The 20,037-nt window shown below is 44.7% G+C and overlaps 1 protein-coding gene across 11 annotated transcripts in view; it reads left to right on the top strand.

Moving 5' to 3' along the window:
- Positions 1–20,037, top strand: part of Osbpl3 (oxysterol binding protein like 3) — a 163,831-nt gene that overhangs the window by 61,396 nt on the left and 82,398 nt on the right. For 2 of the 11 annotated variants that reach the window (XM_052173713.1, XM_052173712.1), the window contains exon 1: positions 13,659–13,855. The exons of 6 other annotated variants lie outside the window; for them this stretch is intronic. The gene's annotated coding sequence lies outside the window, so the exon portion shown is untranslated. Of the gene's footprint in view, positions 1–9,189; positions 9,371–13,658; positions 13,856–17,199; positions 17,306–18,162; positions 18,308–20,037 lie in introns of those variants that run through there. 3 more of the 11 variants (XM_052173710.1, XM_052173709.1, XM_052173714.1) reach the window with 3 other exon arrangements.

The raw sequence follows: 20,037 nt of genomic DNA, 5'->3' as shown, positions 1-20,037 counted from the left end.
AGCTTCTTTTCTTGATGGAGTCTTAGTCCATGCGCATGTATTGGGGGAGTTAGTCCTTCCTCATTGACTAAGGATGCCAACTCTCGGTGAAAACCACGGGAGTCATACAGAATAATGCTGGCCTATGAAAGGACTCTGATGCTCTCAGCAAAACTGATTTATAACAAGAACTTCAGCATTATTTGGTCTAACTTAGCCATTTATTTTATATTTATTTATTGATGAGGGGGCATGCTTGTGGCTGGGTTTGCATGTGAAGGTCAGGAGACAACTTAGTTCCCTCGTTCAACCATGTGGGGCTTGGAGAATCGAACTCAGGTCATCAGGCTTGGTAGCAGACACTTTATCCGAACTGAGCCATCTTGATGGCTTTTTACGTAATTATCACTAATTTACTTAATTTATCACAATTAGGAAAAATAGATGAGATGAGATAGTTTGCTTTTCTGATACCCGAGAGCTCTTTAGTGAGAAAGTTGGTCCTGACAGTCAAGCCCCAGCCCCTGACCCATTCATTGTTCGTTATACCTAATTTGCCCCATTCCCTAAGGATGTGGGGTTCTCCGTGAGGATGAACAAAACAGAGTTGATGCTTTAAACTTTTAAATTTTATCAATTAAACTCAGGGAAGTTCGCTTACATATTCATCCACATGACTGATTGAAGCCTTTGCTGCCAAGCGTTTTCCTTGGTCATGAGATGAACGGCCACTTTACAAAGCAAGTTGCCGTCTGTAGAGTTAAACATACCCAGTGGCCTAGGTCCCACGCCTATATGTTTGCCCCAAAGAAGGGTTTTTATGCAAATGCTCATAGCAGGTTCGTGTTGGTAATCTGACCTTCATGTATTCATCAGCAAGGTTCAGATAAATCGCACTGCATACACTGAGCAGTGGAAATGAGGAGCCGCTAGCACAGGGAATGCAGCTGACATTTACTGAGATAAGGAAGCCGGACCCAAGCTTTATACATTATGCTATCCCAGGGCTAAGGAGTCCTAGGACAAGTCACATAATAGCAGTAACAGAGGATTCGGGTGTGGAGCTGCTGGCACACCCCAGACTGTGAGGGAGGTTCTGAATGAGACATGTTCCCTCTTTGACTGAAGTGGTGGTTATGTAGGCAGATATATTTGTTACAAACTCATCAAACTGACACTTAAAAGGAGTGCATTTTGGTATATAGATTATACCTTGATAAAAGTTATTTTAAAAAGAACAGAGGGCAGGTGAGACTCTGGAGGGCAAAGTGTTATTGGTCTAAAGAAAGCATAAACTACTTTTGTGATCTCCTTTTCTGCCACACTGTGGTCCTTCTGTCGTGTCCCTTGCCACTTGTCTAAGCAGACAGACAGAACTGGGAGCCAGCACACTGAGGAAACGAAACAGTCCACCCATGCTCATAAGTTATTTCTGTATCCCTGGGATAGTTTGCCAACTTGTGCAGCAATTGTAGGAATCACTTTGAGATCCAGTTATTAATTCTTTGCTTATCAATTTTTTTTACTACATACCTGTATATGAAAATAAAATAACACCCAGAAAATGCCAAGTGCTTTTTTATTCCCTGTAGGAAGTGGAGAGGGTTTGTAGAAAGAGTAAGTAGAATTTATTGTCATATTCTCTGCCTAAAAAGTCTAAAAATAAGAACGTTGGCGATCACAGTTAGTGTTCTGAGTCATAAAATGTAAATCCCGTAAGCCTGGAGCTTAGAAAAATGCTATTCAGAAACCTCTAAACTGCATATAAAATATATGTCTGCCTTCTGCCAACTCCCCTGCCAACTCCTTGCTTCAGAGCTGTCTCTGAAATGTCTAGGACTCAAGCTGAAGGCATGTGAGTCCCCGAAGGTGGGATCAAGGTGGAGAGAATGGGGCATTGTACTTCCCCCCAGGAGTGCTCCCCTCCCAGGAGTGCTCCCATGTCCTGTGCCTCTTGGAACCTGAGACTCATTGTGGAAAAGCTAATCGAATAGTCATCAGTGCCCATATCTACTCAAATCTTTTTAATCCCTAACTAAGAGAAAGTAAAGGTTATGCCCTTTTCCCTCATGGCTTTGTGAGGTGAAATCTACCTTATCAACACTGCCCTGTGGCTATGAATAGCTCTCTGTAGGCTGCCTCCTTTCAGAATACCAAGAAGGCCATTGTCAAAGGGCTGGGATGCCTCTAAGTCTAAGAGCACTTGCTATACCAGCATGCTGGCCTGAGTTTGAATCTCCAGCGACTACCTAAAAAAATCAGGCCTGGTTTTACACATGCCTGTAACCCTAGTATTGGGGGAGGGGAAAGGGCAATTTTCAGTGAAAAGAAAAAAAAACTAATTACAAGGGAATAAAGAAGGGCTCAATAGTGGAGTGGTCCTAATATTCTCTTCTGGCTTCCCTATGCATGGGTAATATACATAACTGTGCACACAGGTGTACACACAAACGATAATTGGTTCCAGTTACTGCACCATGGCGTGTTCTAGGAGCCCACCCACTCATTAGCCAGTTTTGGCTGTCTCCATCACACCTCTGCAGAAGGCAGCAAGGACTGCTTTTAGTGTTTCAAGGACCACCTGAGTGAAGCAGTGAGCGTTCTCTTCTTAGCCTCAGGTAAACCATCTTGCCTCAGAAGTAAGTTGTGAGAACCAAAGTATCTGTTCCTGTCTTCCTTTTTCATGTTTGAAAATGGGTAAAGCAGAGGCCACGGAAGTATCGGAAAGCTAGCTGCTCTCTTCACTCTTCCAGCATTAAAGCATTAAGAAGATAGCCTGCTCCGTCGTCACACTGTTTGGGAAACCCATTTCTCTTCCTGTTTTCATCACTAATACAGACCCATGACTCTGCTACAGCTAGAGAAAGAACCAGGCAAAGACGTGTGCCCGGCAGAGTAGGAAATGCCCGCTGCATTTTAAGCTCCTTGACTGCTCCTGGAGGATTTTCTCCTTGGGTTAGCATGGAAGGAAAGCGGGCCTTGCTTGTGCTCCCTTGTAACCTATCAGGCCTGCCCACTGGCCATCGAAAGGAAGGCGGACCTCGCTGTTAAATGAAAGGGACAGCAAGGCTGTAGGGATGCTGCGTAAACACAGTATTGGGGTGTTTACGCTGGAATTGGGGTGTGTCTTCTGTTCTAGAAAAGACACCAGTCTGCATTATAGCAAGGAGACATGAGCCCCAGTGCTCCAAGGATTGGACAATAAGTAACCAAGTCAGGTATGCACAGCCCTGTCAGCTCAAACCTGCTGGTCTGCACTGCACGGGCTCCTGGGATGTGTCAAAGGGCTCATAGACAGGAGTTGCTTACTGTGGCTCAGTGAAGACCATGCCAGAAGTGTGTGTGTGTGTGTGTGTGTGGTGTGCCTGCCCATGCGCCACACACAGAAGCAGAAGAGGGCACTCATAGTGGGATGAGGAAAGCGAGCGGGACACACTCATCCCAGGACAGGAGTGTCAGTAGTTCCGGGCCGCCAGAGCTCTAGAGGGTGAGAATGTGTGGCGTCTCAGGGCCTCCTGGCCACAGTCAGGTTGTCCAGTGGCTCCTTTGGGCCTCAGGAGAACTCATTAGATTGAAGGTAATTGACATTCACAAAACATTTAAAAATAGAATTAGCTCCCCACCAGCAGAGCATCAACTTCACCTTACATGTAGGGGCAGGCATGAAGAAATGTTTAATAAATAAAGTCACCATGACAAGGTGGAGAAGAAGGGCCACGCAATGACTGCTGTTTCCAGAAAAAAGGAAACAGCAGTCATTGGGTTTGCCATTCAAGTCTGCTTAGAAACCCATCCTGGTACCACTGAGCTAGAAAATCCCAACTTCGTAACAACAAATACAAATACAAATGCAAAATTGTATGGAAATCTAGAGTTCATGATGTAGTCCCAGCCCTTGGGAGGTAGAGGCAAGAGGATCACTAGGTCAAGGTCATCTTTGGCTACACAGCAAGCTCAGGGTCCAGCCTGGGCTACATGCAACCCAAGCATCACTCAATGGTAGAGTGTGTGTTTGGCATGTCTGAGACCCTGGATTTACACTCCAGCACCCCTGTCCCCCATGAAAAGCATATAAGGGCTACACTTTCACATTCTTCTCCTTCATTTTATTTTTACCTATCTAGGCATAAAACATTGAACAAGCTGTTATTGAAAATTGAATATTGAGCTGAGCGGTGGTGGCGCATGCCTGTAATCCCAGCACTTGGGAGGCAGAGGCAGGCAGATTTCTGAGTTCGACGCCAGCCTGGTCTTTAGAGTGAGTTCCAGGACAGCCAGGGCTATACAGAGAAACGCTGTCTCGAAAAAACCAAATCCAAACCAAAAAAAAAAAAAAAAAAAAAAAAGAAAAGAAAGAAAATTGAATATTGAAATATTGAAAATCCAGACAATAAGAAAGGGGAGAAATGGGGTGTAGGTTCTTTCCATGTCATTGGATGATTTCTTGTGTCCATTTTTCCTGTTCTGTGTTGTCCTGGTTTGTGTTCTGTTACTGTGACAAAACACCATCATCAAATGCAGGTTGGGGCGGGGCAGCGCTATCAGCTTACTCTTGCAGACCATGGTCTTCAGGGACTCAGAGACTGTTCCCTGGCGCAGTCCTCATGGCTGGCTCCCCACAGCCTGCACAACCTGCTCGTTTATACCCCAGGATCACTTGTCCTGGTGAGGCACTGCCCACAATGGCCTGGGCACTTGCACATTGATCATTAATTTAAAAAAAATGCTTCATAGATTTGCCTATAGTCTAATCTGATGGGGACATTTTCTCAATTGAAGTTTCTCTTCCCAGAAGACTTGAGTTTGTGTCGAGGTGACAGAAAACCTAAGCAGCACAGGTGTTTCTCATAGTTCCATGCAGTCGAGGCGTTATGAAGGGGAAATGGGAAAAGCAGGGCAGGGGGCAGTTTTATATTGTTAATGTCCTGTTCTCAGCCACAAACATTTATTTTAGAGGCTTCATTATTTGCTGGAAGAATTAATGTAGTCTGGTCTTTGTTTAACTTGCTGCTGCCTCTGCTCATGGGATTGTATATACACTCTTTCTTCTATTATAAACACGGAGCCAAAGGTAAGACCATGTTTATAAACTCTTGCTATTGATGGCTCAGCAGGTTCCCCGGATGTTTTGCCAATCTGTCTGCCCCCATCCTTCTCTTCACTGGGTGCTGCCATTTGAAACTGATTTTTCTAAATAGTAACTGAAAGGGGATTAGATATGGGAGGGTTCTTACTGGGATTATTTAGTGGCAGCTCAGCTCCCCAGACAAGCAGCCTGAGGGTGTGTGTGTGTGTGTGTTTGTGTTGACATATGTCACTCTGACCCCTGGAGACAGAAATACTAGCAACTTCTCCCTCCCACTAAACCACTCATCTATCCTTGGGTTTCTCTCTCTCTCTCTTTCTGTCTCTCTCTCTCATACACACACACACACACACACACACACACACACACACACACTCTGCCTGTCTGACTGGTTTGTTGGGTGGCTCACCTCTCTTCGTCCTGTTCCTCTCAGTGTGCTTCCCTCTCAGCCACTGTCCCTCCCCTGCTTTCTCCGCACTTAGGTTGTGGAGAACTACCCCTCAGGTTCCAGCGGTTATGTAAATCCAGCAGGCCTCAGAGCTTGACTAGGTCCCAATGTCCAGCTCTCAGAATCTGAGAGAGAAGATCTAGTCAACTCAGGGGCTGCCTGTGTCCTGCGGCCACCTAGACAGTAGAGCTATGGAGAGAGGAGGAGAGGCTAGGTAGGGGAGAAGTCTGTCCTGGGTACCATGGACTGGGGCAGCTTTGCTCCTTGCCCAGCCAGGAGAGCTCAAGGACACCTGGAGCATCAGCCACCTCCTCCACAGTGAAGGGGAGGCCTCTTGTTTCTAGGTGAGGAGGATTCGCTTAGCCCTTCCCATCTCCCGTGCTCCATACAAGGCAGGGGTTCCACGTCAGGGTCTCCTCCCTGTTTTTCTCCTTTGGCATTAGCCTAGGGTAGAGTTTGGGTTTAGAATACACGTGGCCCTGCAGTTCTCCTGGGCTGGGTGGTCTATTAGTCCTTTTGCTCCAAGGGTGGGATAGTGGAAAGGGGTGAATAGCAAATCCTTGACCTGGAAACTGAAGCCTGGCTGGGGAATTTGGAACAAATATTAGGGTTGGCAGTGAGGCTGTGAGTCAGAAGCAGGTGCTCTGGCCGAGAGCATGCCAGACCGAGGCCATGGCAGAGCTGTGGGCTCACTGGATGTGAGGGAATAGGAGATGGGGGAGAGGCTGCCATGGCTGCCAAGCACTCCCCAGCCTCCACATGGAGTTAGAGAGGATGCATTTTAATTCCTGCATGTTTATAGAAACAAACTCCAAAAGTTCACAGTGTCCCCTGAAAAATATTATGTTCCCACCCACCCTGGTTACTTAGCGATGTGATTGCCTGCCTAGGGAATTGGTCTCTGGTTGAGAAAATCAGGGTCCCAGGAGGCTCATAAGCTGAAGGTCACATTGCTGGCTAGGGCAAGCCTCACTTTGAAACACCCAAGTTAGAACTCTACCAAGTAGCACACCGTGGGCTGTCATCACAGGGGGGCTTTGTGGTGTCTCTGGAATTTCTCATTACGTATAGTAGAGCCGGTACAGGTACTGTTTTATCATCAAATAGTAGAACCACTGAGTAGGGAGCCTCATCGGTGGCCTTCGCTGATTCAGAAAGCCCCACCCTTCCCATTGTGGGGAAAGCCCAGGCTTGTAGATTAAAAAAGGGTTTATCAGAAAGATCACTCCCCTCTATCTCCTGCTAGTATCTCTCTCTCTCCTGTGTGCCCTTCTTCTTTCTCTGAGTTAAACCATTGTTAGTCATTTTGTCACAGGAATGAGAAGAGTGACTAGACACTCAGGTCTAGGCCTGGCTGACAACGTGCAGAACAAACACCCCACACTGCAAGTTTGAGAAATCTAGCAGTTTGACCTTCTGTGTGAATGTTGTAGTTTACAATCCCATAATGTTACTTCATGTTTCTTTTCATTTCCAAATAGGCTGACCTTAGACTTGTGTGGTGGTAGTACAAAGCCAGAGCCCTTGCAGATGAAGGTCCCTCGTGGAGACTTTCTTGCGGGCTCCAGCATGCGCTGTGCTGCACAGTTTTCCCTCCAGCCTAGAGTTCCTGGGACCAGAGAGGGTGTGAGCTCTTTCTGTCTCCTGAAGCTGTAGCGAGAATGCTGTCATGTCTGAGAAGTGTGGAGTTGAACCTGAAGGTGTTTTTTTCCTCTAAACGAGGTATTACCGCCTCACTATTTGAAGTACATTTCAACAGCTGCTCAGGTACGCCTTGGCCTGGGCCCATGACTACAAGCCAGCAGACATCTGTGAGAAACTGGGCTATAAATAAATGGTTTCAAACAATTGATTCTCAAAACTTGGAATTATATGCACTTGCTCTGTTTGTCCTGGGCTTTGGACTGAAGATGGTGGGACATCAGAGCTCATTAAGTTGTGTGTTTACTGACTAGTGAAGGGTTGGTCTGTGTGAATCTCTGTGTAAATGTGTGTGCCTGTTTTAACCTAGGTAGTGGTATTTCTGAGAATTTGAGCAGTAACTCCCCTCACCCCACCCTAAATGTTGGATAACATCACTGCTAAATATAAAGCAAATTTTCAAATCAGGGATCAGCCAGTTGTTTACAGAGTGGGAAGATCATTTTAACATCCCTTCCAAACTGGGCTTTTAGTCATTCTGTAAGGGTTTTAACTGGGCCCCTGATGGCATGCAAATAGACCTGAAGAGATCTAAGCAGGTGCCCCTCCCAAGACAGAAGAAAGTCTTTGACATCATGGAAACCCCAAGTTTCTCTGTGTGACTATCTAGCTGCTTCTCAAGAGAAGGTTAGAGGGTCTCAGGATGACTGTGTTGCCTAGAGATCGTATGGGCAGTCTCATGTGTTGAAGTTGGTTTGACCTTTGACTCTTTCGTTCTTACTTTCCATAGACTCCCAATAGATCTATTGGGCCTTGTATGGACTCATGTAGGTTAAAGGCTTCGCTTTGATTTTAAGTTCATTCTTTTTTAAGTTAAGCCTGTAGATGTTCAAAATAATGTTGGTAGGATTTTCAGAAACCTTCTTGAAGCTCTCAAGGGATGTTAGCAACATGTACTTTCTACTTTGGGGGTACTGTGAATTATGCAGCCATGAATGCTCTTGGGTAAGTGGTCATGCTTTCCTATTATTGAGGATGGGTCTAGGAGCTGAGTTGCAGGGTCATTTGTCACTCCGTTTTCAACTGTTTGATGGCCTATCAGACTGCTATCCAAAGAATACATTTTGGATAGCAAGTTATATAAGTTATAGCCTCTTTACAGGGTGGTTATATATTAAGATATAAGACACTATATCTTGGTGGGTTTTACTTATATTCCTCATAACAAGAATATTGAGCATTTATTTATGTGTCTGGCAGCCATTTTGTAGCTTCTGTAGTGATCTCAGTTTTTCTTTTAAAGATTTATTTATTTTATTTATATGAGTACACTGTAACTGTCTTCAGAGACACCTGAAGAGGGCATAGGATCCCATTACAGATGGTTGTGAGCCGCCATGTGGTTCCTGGGAATTGAACTCAGGATCTCTGGAAGAGCAGTCATCCAGAGCCATCTCTCCAGCTCGTGATCTCAGTTTTTAAAAATTGCCCTTAAGCCGGGCAGTGGTGGCGCACACCTGTAATCATCCCAGCACTCTAGGAGGCAGAGGCAGGCGGATTTCTGAGTTCGAGGCCAGCCTGGTCTACAGAGTGAGTTCCAGGACAGGCAGGGCTATACAGAGGAAACCCTGTCTCGAAAAAAACCAAATCCAAAAAACCAAAAAAAAAAAAAAAAAAAGTTGCCCTTGTATTGTTGAGTTGTAAACATGGTTTATATTAACATATTCTGGAGACCAGAACTCTATCAAACACATAAACTACAGTCCCCCCATTCTTGGGTTTAGATTTATCTTTTGATGTTATCCTTTTCTCCCCATTTGTTGTCCTACAGAAGAAAACCTTACCTCATCTGTGGTGGTTTGAATAAGAATGGCCCCCATAGGCTCATATATTTAGATTCTTGGTCCCTAGAGAGTACTATTTGAAATTATTGAAAGAATTAAGAGGTGTGGCCTTGTTAGAGAAAGCATGTCTTTGAGGGTGGGCTGTGAGGTCTTAAAAGCCCGTGCCACGCTTAGAGTCTCTCCATTTATAGGTCAGAATGTCACCCTCAGCTCCTGATCCAGGGCTGCCTGCATGCTACCATGCTTCCCACCCTGAGGATCGTGAACTAAACCTCTGAAGCTGTAAGCCAGCCGCCATTTAAGTGCTTTCTTCATAAGCGTTGCTTTGCACAGTGAGTCTTCACAGCAACAGTGACGAAGACATCATTCAAGGTCAGGAAGTGTCTTACACTTCCAGCTCTTGGTTTTAAGTCTTAGGTCCACTTTGGGTTAATTTTTTATATGATAGTATATAAAATTTTAACCTCATTTGATTTCATCTTTCTGCCTGTAGATTTTTACATCATCCAGTAGCATTTGTTGAATTGTCTTGGCATTTTCTCCTCTTTTTTTTTTTTTTTTTGACCAAAAATGAAATAACACTGGATACTCACATGAACTCTCTTATCCCTTGCCATGTTCCTCTAGGTCATCAAAAAAAGCCACCTCCAAATGTGAGCCTCTGCGTGTATTTCCACAGATATACATATAACGCACCTCTGTTCTTTGTAATAAAGGAATAGCTGGACCATAAACATGATGCCTTGTCAGTCTGGCTGATCTATCTATGTAGTCTTACATCAACACACAGTGCTGCTTCCTGCAGCTTTGCAGTGACTTCAAAATCAGAATTGTGAGTCCCTTCCATTTAGGAAGGACTACCTTTTGATGTGCTATTGATGCCCACTCCTCCACACCACATGCTTTGAGGCTTTCTTCTGTCTCTGTGAGTCATATTGGAAACGTTACTTTGAAGTGATCATGCATTCAGTTTCAGATCAGACCTCATTATTCTGTAAATGGTGTGGATTTAGACGGAGTTGGATATATTATAAAAGTTTGACCATTGAGTCCTTAACCTTAAAGTGAAAGTGCAAATCAAAGGATCATCCTGGCAACCTAAGATTACATGAGAGCACCTAGCATGGTGCCCAGACATGCCAGGCATAAAACATGCGTCGGTTGCCTATTCCCTCCCTTTCTTGTACCTTGTTAAGTGGCTCTGAATTCTTCTTGCTTAAGGGTCAATCTTTTTTCATGGAGAGGCTGATTTCTCCAAGGTCATTGTATGGCTATGTCTTGGGGAATCTTGAACATGTCCTGTGATGTAGTGTCAGTTTGTCAACACCTGTCTGGAACTGATTATATAAGTTACTTTTCTCATTCCTGTCATGAAATGCCTGGCAAATGTCACTTAAAGAAGAGTGGTTTTATTTCCGCTCAAGGTTTGAGGGAACAGTCAGTCCACCACGTCAGAGGAGGAGGATGGCTGCTCATGTCAGTCACATCGTCTTCAGTCAGGAGGCAGAGAGAGACACGTGATAGTACTCCACTTCCGTTTCCCTTTTATTTAGTCTGGGATAAAGAATGGTACTACCCACGAGGGTAGGTCTTCCCAGCTCAGTTAAATCTTTCTGGAAACACCCAGGTTGCCATGTCCAGGGGTTTGTCTGTGAAAGTGGCTCTAAATCCCACCGAGCTGATTCTCAGGATTGATTAATTATCACACCAAGCTTGGCTTATAGCAAGTGCTCATTCAGTGAACGTTTGATAAGTGAATCCCAGGTGTTGATCATGCTATCTTATCTGCTTGCAGAAATATAATGCTGCATGCTTGCACATGTTCTAACTAACCCCTTTCATTTGTATGAATATTTAAGAACAAGGATCTTTTACATTAGATTTGGTGGGACAATTTTCCATATGAAAATTTACATGTTTAGCTTTCTTAAGTAGCATGACTTTCTGCAAATGATATATTTATGACATCCAAATACTTCCTTTTTAAACCAATTTGAGACAACTAGAAAGGATTGATTCTCAGTAATAAACTTTTAAATACAAGGGGAAGGGGAAATAGAGACGTTGGATAGGGACAGCAATGTGAGAAAGGATGCTCAAGGAGGGTGGGGCCACAGGGAAGCATCTCCAAATATAGCAATAGACATTGTGCAGTAGTCGTGGGTTTCCTTGATTCTCCATACCTCCAAAGTCTAGACACGAAACTATGAACAAAGGTCACCCCAGAGTTATTACTGGCTGAGGTGCACCTGACTCATGACCAAAGAATAGTGCCTGTGCTCGCTGAGCCATTACAGCCGTCACGGGCAAACCACCTACCTAAAGAGACCAAGTTGTTTTTTTGGACTCAGGATAATTGCCTTTGAAAGCTAGACAGAGCTGTCAGGCTTAAGGCATGTTGAGAAATGGGTGCTACCTCAGAGAGTGCATTGTGTTATCAAATAGCTCAGGAATGAGTTCATCCTAGGTAGCAGTTTGGGTTTTGTAATTATTGTTGTAATTGCAGTTTCTCCTGTAGGTTTCTGAGAGCCTTTAGTGTGCCAAGATGGGTTACACAGTGTTTTCAAGAGGGTAGGTAGAAGCAGCAGCCATTGGGGTCTCGATTACTGACTCAACACAAAGCCCTTCAGTACTGGTAATTAGCAGGATATTCCCTGGCCCAAAGCCCATCAGTCTTGGGAGTTGGCAGTTTAAATAATCACAATGCAGAGTAAGAACTTTACTTTTGAGTAAGGAGTCAAGGTTCTTGATTTATTGGCACTTGTTTTTAGATTGGATTATTTGTGATAGTACATTTTATTGAAGCTGTGGCTACTGTATCATTAAGAACTTAAATTAGGATTTGCAACCAAACTGATCTAATTCTGTGTATAGGTACACAGCACTTGTAAAATACTCCAATTACTAGACTATGAATACTTCATTTTACTTTAGTTTTGTTTTGGAGGGTTTTGTTTTCATTTTTTTTTTTTTTGAGACATGACATCACTCTGTAGCCCAGAGTCTTGTGTTCTCTGTATAGCCTAGAATGGCCATGCACTCATAGCAATCCTCCTGCTTCCTCCTCCTGAGCGCTGGGATTATGGACGTGTGTCATGACACCTAGATTTGCTGTTGGTTTTGAGATGTTACTTGGGAGGCCTGTTCTGTTTGGTGTCTGACAGTTGTCAGTGCAATGCATTTGAAAGTTAGGTTTCTACAACATTTGTCCTGATACTCCTGAGGACAAAAAGAGTCCAGAGCAACTGGGGGTAGAGTTGGACACATGAAAAGCAAACTGATGCCTTCTTCTCTGGAATAGAATAACATGGACAACCAATGATGGTGTGAGTGGCAGAGAAACTTGGTATGGCCAGATGCATCCTGGAGTCCTACAAAAGAGAAAACCACGTCTTGTTCAAGAGTAGGGACACACAGACTACTCTGTAAACTTGAGAACTCCTCTACCTTCCCCCACTTTACCTACACACACACACTTCCAGCTTCTTCTTTTTTTTTTTAATTTTTTTTTCATTTCCAGCTTCTAATAAAAGTTACTTGTTTAACTAGACGTGGTGGTTTGAATAGGAATGGCTCCTGTAGATTCATGTGTGCGTCTGCTTGGCTCATAGGAAGTGGCATTATTAGGTATGGCCTTGTTGGACAAAGTGTGTCACTGTGGAGCAGGCTTTGAGGTCGCATATGCTCAAGCTAGGCCTAGTGTGGCACAGTCTCCAGCTGCCTGAGGATCAAGATACAGAACTCTCAGCCTCATCTCCAGCACCACGTCTGCCTGCATGCTGCCGTGCTTCTTGTCATAATGATAATGAACTGAACCTCTGAAACTGTAAGCCCCAGTTAAATGTTCTACTTTATAAGAGTTGCTGTGGTCAGAGTGTCTCTTTACAGCAGTAGAAACCCTAAGACATACAATGGCTATTCATGGTTGTCAACTTGATTATATCTGAAATGAACTACAGTCCAGAAATGGAGGGCACACCTGTGATCCAGACCTTGAGGCTGGAAGACAACATGCCTTTGACCCAGTTCTGAAGGCTGGAAGACACATGTTTATTCTGGATCTTGAATGGGGAAGATACCTTTAATCTGGGTCACACCGTCTGCTAGAAGCCTATAAACGGACATGGAAGAAGGAAGGTTTTGCTCTTTGCCTGCTTGCCCTCACCCATTCTACTTCAGGATTCCAGCAAATACAGAAGACCTGCTGAAATATTCAACCTGTGGGACTGAGCAACTACTAGAGTCTTGAACTTTCCACTCACAGCAAGACATTGTTGAATTAGTAGCCTGTAAGATATTTCAATAAATTACCCATACATATATGGAATTTATATATACACATATATTTATATATATGTAAATTACACACACACACACACACACACACACACACACACACTCCATAAGTTCTGTGACTTGTGAGAGCCCTGACTAATACAATAGTAACAAGTTAAGAGAAGGAAGGAGGTGGGAGGGGATAAGGGAGGGGAGGACGTGGAAATGACAACAACCAGGCATCTTAGTGGTCTGGCTGCCTCACTTCCAGTAAATCTACTAGCCTGTGGGTTGAGTGTCACCTCTGTGATGTGACAGCTTTGTGGTTGGGATTCCCAGGGCAGGCAGGTGGCTCATTCTTTCAGTCAGAAGAGTCAACCCCCACTGTGCATCTTATCAGTGCTTACCTGAGGTTTCCGCATTTGATGGCCTGCCCCAGAAGTGATACTAGGCAGCCTCTCTGCTCTTGTCACATGGCCTGTAATGCTTCTCTAAGAACGGAGACACAGTCAGAGGGTGAGCAAGTGCAGAGCCTGTCACAGGCAGCAGAGAACACCGCGGAGAACACAGAAGGCGAGGCTGGTAAGTGGGGGTGAAGCAAGAGGGAGAGCGCAGAGGGTTTTTGGAGAAGAGGCCACACAATGACTTCTGTTTTAGTTTTACTTCTGTGGTATGTCCTTAAGTTTGAAAGATCAATTGGAAGAAAAAGTTTAAAGGAGAAAGTCAATTATCACCCCAAATCTAAGCCAGAAAATCCTCTTGGTGAATATTTATCTTTTCTCTACAGTATGGAGAGATGAACAGAGAAATAGCTCCGTAAGGCTGGGAAAGTCTGTATTCTAAAGTGAAACTTTTTTTTTTGAAGTAACAAAGGGGAAAGAATGGCTGATATTCTGTGAAGTCATATTTTATTATTGGACCACCTTCTCATGTGTTCAGAAAGGATAGAAGCCACTTAGCTGGTGGGAGGCAGGACGTGCCAAGTACCACAGGATGGCATTACCGTGTTTTTTCCTGTTTTTTTTTTGTTAGTTTGTTTTTTGTTTTGTTTTTTTAAGTTAATGCTGTTACAGTTTAGTGTCTTTCTAATGCGTATGGCTCTAATCAATGCTCTGTTAACCATGGGTCTTTTTACCATGGCTTGTCATTTTAATAATTTGATGTTTGGTGGATTTAATTTTTTGAAACAATTTCTGGGTGTGTTATTCTGAGTCTGTTGGTGAATTCTTCCTTTTTGAGGACTGTCACTCATGTTTGTGTGCTCAGTGTAGAGGGTGGAACCCATAGGCTGCTGGCTGGTCAAGTACTCTAGCTTCAGACTCACCAGAAGAGGGCATTGGATCTCATTACAGATGGTTGTGAGCCACCATGTGGTTTCTGGGAGTTGAACTCTGAACTTCTGGAAGAGTAGTCAGGGCTCTTAACTGCTGAACAATCTCTCCAGACCCCTATTGTCCGTATTTTGAAAGACAACTTTTGCCGGCGGTGGTGGTGCACGCCTGTAATCCCAGCACTCTGGGAGGCAGAGGCAGGCGGATTTCTGAGTTTGAGGCCAGCCTGGTCTACAGAGTGAGTTCCAGGACAGCCAGAGCTATACAGAGAAACCCTGTCTCGAAAAAACAAAAAACAAAACAAAACAAAAAAAAAAAGAAAGAAAAAAAACAAGACAACTTTTCTACTGTCAAATTGATTTTTAAAGACAATTCATACTGTTATTTATAGGGTTCCTGTTTTAATTTTTTTGTTTGTTTTTAAAGACAGCGTCTCATGTATTCCAGGTTGGTTTTGATCTGTCTTTGTAGCCAAGGGTGACTTTGAACCCCTGACCCTGGTGTTTCCACTTCCTGCAGAGTGTTAGGGTTGCAGACATGCATCATCAGGCCTGGTATAGACTGGAATATGTGTGTGGTGGGAAGACCAAACCCTGGACATTGTGCATGAAAGCTAAGCTCTCTACCAACTAGTCCATTGAATGGGACAGCATTTACTAATCAGCAGTGGAATATGGATTGAGCAGTGGCTAAAATTGAATTGTAAATTAGCCATCAATTATGGATAAATCTGAATGTTGGGAAACTGGCTGTTTATTGGTGAAATTTTCACGTTTGCTACATGGAATGATGATGCCTATTGGGGCAGCTTTATGAATGTCCAGGACTCCATGACATGCCTGGGGGATCTCAGCCAGATCCTGGCTTTTCCATCTCTCTGTTGTGAAGACTCTTGGCTGGTCAGGGCAGTATTTGTTGCCATTGGAAGATAATGGAGAAGACTCTTGGCTGGTCAGGGCAGTGTTTGTTGCCATTGGAAGATAATGGGAAAGAGTATATAACTTCAGCTACCTACAACTTGGCAGCTGGTTTGTTTCAACTGATGTTATGTTGTTGCGGAATACCGTCTTTCACCTTGTATTGTGTCAATAATGAGCAGTGATTAGAGAGAGCGTTCTGTGAACAGGGAGAGGAGGTAAGTGACTTAGACTGCCATGTTCTGAAGCTGTCTGGGATGATTTTAAATTAAACTAAACACAAATTTAGCTTACTGCATAGTAGGCCCTGTGTCCAGGGCTCCAGTGGATGGCCAGTGTGTCCGCAGGCCCCAGTGTCGGCACCACTGCTTGGCAGCCCTGAGTCTCATCTACGGCTTCCCCTCCCTTGACCCTTTGGCTTTGTCTCTGTTCTGATGAGTGGCTCTCCAGCAACTTCCTCCTTCCCTTGGTTTCAGTAGTTCCACCCAGGTGACACTATGAAACTGTTTTCCCCGTGGCCCTGTTGGCACCCTCTGCTTTTAGGGCACATAAAGCCTTCAGGGTATCCTGGGAGGAGGTGGGACTAGATCATTGCAGTACAGGATTTACTTGATCACCCCCAGCTAAGGCCTACATGTTTACACGTTTTTTACCACAGGCTGGAATGGGCAATTTGGCTGTAATTCACAATAGATTTGCTCTTTACAATTATTTAAGTGCATCCGTCACTTAGAACGTTTGCTTCAGCTCCCTGTTTCCCAGTGTCTCTGTATCCTTGCTGGGAAGGACAGAACTGGATTCTCTTCTTTGTTGTCCCCTCACTGACTGACCCTGATGCCTTTGACATTTCCTTTAAGGCTCAGTTGCCAGTTGAGAATGTGCTCACAGCCTGGGGTTAACTGTTGTGAAGGGGTCACCGTGTAACACATGAGAAATGCTGAGATCTAGTCAAAAGGTAGGCTTCTAAGGGACTTGTTTTCCATATCCCCATTATGCCTACCTAGTCTTGAATTCCAGGGCCACACTTGTGGTCTGTCAACCACCATCATCACATGCTCACTTTGATCAGCCAGTAGGTCCATGTTCTAGCCAGTGTCTGCTTCACCTAAGGGTCTTGTCTTAGGCAAAGGTGAGGCCTGTGCTTGAGGGCCAAGGAGCTCTCTTCTGAGTTTGCCCGGGAAGGCGGGAGTAGGAGGCTCCAGGTAGAAGGAGCCTGATGATCTGTAGGGGACAAATAGGTGTGGCTGCCCACTTAGTCTGTGGTCCCATACTGTCACAATGTCTTCTTCCTAGCCTAGAGGCCTGGTAGGGATGCAGGTTAGTTAGTGTTGTGTAACAAACATCCCAGAGTTTTGGTAAAGCTAACTCTCCAAATAAAATGTTTTATGTGGGAATCAGTAAGACTTAGAAGAGCAACCATCAACACATGTAGAGGTCAGGGTGGCCTCTGGCATGGCTAGGGAACAAAGGCAAGATTACAGGGTGCTACGGTGTGATTGTGAAATGTCCCTTACAGGCTTGCTTATGTATTACAGTTAGTCCCTAGCCAAGGCCACCACTTTGTCAAGTTGTGGAACTTTTAGGAGGCGGGGCCTAGCTGAAGTAGGTCAATTGGATGAGGGCCGTGCGAGGGTATAGCTGATCTTCCTGACTTCCTCTTTGCTGCCCGCCGAGCTGAGTCTCTGAGATGTGAGCAGGCAGGCAGCCTCAGATTCCAGCCACTATGGACCCAGCCACTTTTGCTTCCGTGCTTTCCCCACCTTGATGGGCTGTAGTCTCAAACTGTAAGTCAGAATAAATTCTTCCGTCTTTAAGTTGCTTCTTGTCAGGTGTTTAGCTCAGCAATAGGGAAAGTAACACTTGTAGGAGTCTATTAGGGACAGATGAATCTGAGTATATACACACACACACATACATACATACATACATACATACATACATATGTATGTATACTCATATATATGTAGTTTGAAAGGAGGCTCATGTATTTTCTGAGCCTGAGGGTCTGGTAAGCTCTGGCTGGTGGGTGGTAACAGTCAGTATATAAAGCTTATTTTAAGGTCACACTTGACAGTTCATTACCAGCTGCTAGGAAAACACAGGTCTTTTTTGAAGACTGACTTCATTATGTAGCCCAGGCTGGTCTCAGCCTCCCGAATGCTGGAATTATAGACATGCACCAACATGACCAGTAAAATCTTAGTCTTCAGATAAAGCCTAGTGTGGTGGCATATACCTGTAACCTAATATATGGGAGGCAGAAGTTTTATCAGTTCACGGCCAGCCTGGGTTAGGTACATACTGAGACTACTTCAAGCAAAGCACACCCCCAGTTTGTCGTGTTGGGTTGGGGAAGCAGGCAGTTCCTGCAACAGTTGTCGGTAGCTCATTTGATCCATTTAGATGGGTGTGTGCATTCAGTTCCCACAGGTTGGCAAGCTACGAGCATGACCACGTTTACTTAGGCCCAAGTTCTACAGATGGCAGACACTGAAAAGGGCTGCCTTCCACCCTGTTCAGTGTCAGCTGGCCATGGGTAGGTAGGGGCTGAGATCATTCAAAGACTTGCTCATTCATACATGTTCATGTGTGTATGCTGACATGTGATGCTGGTGTGAGCTGGGCTTGTCTCTGTTTTCAGATGCCTTCCCCTGCGTCGCCTTTGTATTGGCTACCGTGAACATGGTGGCTGGGATCAGAAGTGTGCCCCAGGATCTCATGCTTTGGTCCTCAGCTTGTGGTGTCATTATAAAGGATGAAGTTCCTTTAGGAGTTGTGGTCTGGAAGTAAGTAGGGTCTGGAAGGTAGGCCTTTGAGTGTGATAGCCATTCACTTCCTGACTTTCTTGTTCTGTGCCTTATGGACGGTAGCTTCTGCCGCTGTTCTTTTCCCACTCTGATAAGGTGAAATCTTACAGAAATCATGGACCCAAACCATTGTTGTACCCTTTAGTCCCCCTACCCTACTCTAGCTGCAGATATTTAGTAACAAAGAATGAGCGAAACTAATGCAGTAACAAGTCGAAGGGTGAGCGGCTTGGTCTGAGATGGTGGCTGGGTGATAATTCCTAACATCATCCTGGAAGTCACAGCCAACACTCCTGCTTTTCTAGAGCATGAGGAGCAGGGGGACATTGTATGAGTAAGGTGACAGTTCTATGACATCATCAGCACAAGGGAGGCAGAAGTATTGTAGGGTCAAGGCCAGCCTATATTACATAATGAGAATGTCTCAAACAAAACCTAACCACAGTGTGTTTTGGTTGCCATCCGAACAACTCACCAGCTACCAAGCCCCTGTAGCGGTCATAGACATTCAAGACGAAGTGAAGAGGGAGGAAGGGAGTCTTGTGTCCTCGGAAACCCTGCACACTTTACCTCGGTGGACAGAGTCAATAGCTGTGGCGTAGCCTACCCTGGAAACAGGTGCTTCTAGAGTTTTTGTAACTTTTGGTGTCTTAGCTGCTAAAATCCACCCCGGGTTTTTCTTTTGATTTGTTCTGCCTTTTCCTTCTGTTTCTACTTCCGCTACCTTCTTTTTCCAGCTCGAACACTTTAAAAGCGACTCCTGTTCGTTTCTTCACAGCCATCCTTCTGCGAAGTGTAAAACTTGCTGTGTGGCTTTTTTTTTCCTGCCACCTACATTCAGGGAAGTGTGTTTCCCTCACGAGGTATTGCTTGTTATTGCCCCGGTGTTATGGGAACAGTCCATCCACAGTACGACTCAGGAGCCTGTCGTTTTACAGAGCTCGCTTAGAGCTTAAGTCTCCGTCAGGTGGCTAACAATCTTGAGGTGTGCATATCTGATACATGACCCGCTGATGCAGGGTTTAGTTTCTTGTCTGAGCGCTTGGTTAATGTATTTATAGAGGGTTAGACATTGAGGTGTTTTTTTGTTTCTTAACATTTCAGAAAAGATAAGTACGTTTTCATTGGATATGGAAAAGTTTTAAAAAATGCATTTGCAGTCCACCTAGTGACTCAGTTGATAGTCTTTTAAGTTAAATAATAAAATGCGGCTTGCAGTTGCCAGTTGTTAAAACTCTATGCTGTTCCTCCCAAGCACCATCAGTAAAGGGAGGGTAACGCCAGCCGCCCACCCACGGACACAGCCCAAACCGCCAGGTGCTGTTTTAGGTTCTTGGATGGTGCTCTCTCTCTCCTTACCTTTCAAACTGCTAAGTCACAGCCCGCTCTGCATTTTAATTTGCTATAAATTAGACACCACAGCATAGGTCTGGCGTTAGGTGCACAGGTGAAATTAAACACTCCAAGAAGAGAAGGGAGCTCTGCGTGTAAACCTACCTGCCTTTGTGGAAGTCCACGTGAGTCTGTAGCTAAGCCCTCTGGAAACACGCTAGGGAACTTGCCGAGCTCCTTTTGCCCTCAGCCTGGAGGATATGGAGGAATTGATATACAGTAGGGTCAGGCTTGGGGGTTTTGTAGCTTACCACAGTGACCCTGCTCTGAAGCCAAGACTGAGAAATGTCACAGCAAGTGGCCTTCTTGGGCCAGCT

Source organism: Apodemus sylvaticus, chromosome 2, assembly GCF_947179515.1.
Source record: "Apodemus sylvaticus chromosome 2, mApoSyl1.1, whole genome shotgun sequence".
In the NCBI taxonomy this organism is placed as follows: Eukaryota; Metazoa; Chordata; class Mammalia; order Rodentia; family Muridae; genus Apodemus; species Apodemus sylvaticus.
This window is presented reverse-complemented; position numbering and strand designations above follow the sequence as displayed.